The sequence below is a fragment of the Mesoplodon densirostris genome, chromosome 5 (genome assembly GCF_025265405.1).
Source record: "Mesoplodon densirostris isolate mMesDen1 chromosome 5, mMesDen1 primary haplotype, whole genome shotgun sequence".
NCBI lineage: Eukaryota > Metazoa > Chordata > Mammalia > Artiodactyla > Ziphiidae > Mesoplodon > Mesoplodon densirostris.
This window is the reverse complement of record NC_082665.1, coordinates 13125486-13126918: the sequence shown is the minus strand read 5'-3', so window position 1 is coordinate 13126918 and position 1433 is coordinate 13125486.

Genomic DNA, 1433 nt, shown 5'->3' with positions numbered 1-1433 from the left:
CGCACCCCATGAGAGCAAAGCTCCTCTCTATTTTGTTCACTGCCGGGTTCTCAGCGCCCGGAGCACAGCCTCTCTCGTAGGAGGCACTCAATCGATGAGCGTTTATTTACTGAACGAAGACAGGAATGAATGAGTAGGGAACGATAATAATTTGTCCTCCAGGATCTCCCAAATAGTAGAAAGCCACCTCTGAGAGGCAGGGCGGAGCCCCAGCGCAGGAAAGGTGAGAAGAAGTCTGGGGTCCCCAGGATCAGGGCTTTGGAGGAAATGATCGGGTCATCTGGGTAACAGTAACCAAGAGAGAAGCGGAGGACCAAGGCTGCAGGGCTGCCCTAGAAAACACCCCTTCACACCGGCTTCCTCGGGCCAGTAGCAAACCATGCAGAGCGCTCCCACCATCCAGAGGAACACTGGCACTCAGCAGCCCCGCCAGCCATACGCGCGCGCGCGCGCACACACACACACACACACACACACACACAGGGGCCTCCCTCAGGGGGGTCTCATCTGATCTGTACTCCGTGAATTTGTCAACTGTCTACTGCATCCTGCCGGGTGGAGGGGCAAAGCTGACCCGCAGAGCTTTGTCCAAGGCTGGTCAGTACCTCTTTAGATGCAGGGGAGGAAGGGGTGTGTGTGAGAGTGTGTGAGTGAGTGTGTGCATGTGTGTGAATGAGTAAACGAGTGTGTCTGAGAGTGTGAGCGTGTGCATGAGGGAACATGAGAGAGTGCCTGTGAGTAAGAGTGTGTGAGTGTGTGAGTTTGAGCATGCACACGTGTGTAAAAGTGGCTGAGTGTCCGGGAGTGTGACTGTGTACCTGTGAGTGAGCATGAGAGTGTGCATGTACCTGTAAGTAAGAACGTGTGTGTGTATGTGACTGTGGGGTATGCACATGTATGCACGTGTGCATGTATTTGAGTGATATGTATGTGGGTGTGTGAGAGTGTTTATATGTGTGAGTGCTCACACACACACAGCTCTCCATTCACGTGGAGAAGTCCAGCAGATGAAGGAAGGGCTATCAGCTCACCTCCCTCTGACTGGCTAGTCATGGACTTTGTTCTACCCAGGATTCCCCGGGGGATGGAGCCATTGTTCCACGGGGCAGCCTGAAGGGACCTTCTGCCAATGTTCAAAGGACACTGTTAAGGACAAGCCTTCCAGATCTTAAAATGAACCCCTGGGAGTGTCTGGCCTTGTCTGGGAGCACTTCAAGCCCCTTACAGAATGACTGGTAAATGCCAACTCCATCCTGAGAGGGCCCCAGACCCATTTCATGCAGCGGGAGACAGAAGGGGTGAGACACAGGGACCTCCACCGTGGGAGGGAGGCACCCTGGGTGGAAGCCAGTCACGTGGACAGGGGCCACTATAAGGTCAGATGATCTCTGGTATTTTCCATGGGTCACAGGTGTGACCCATGTCACTGTTTG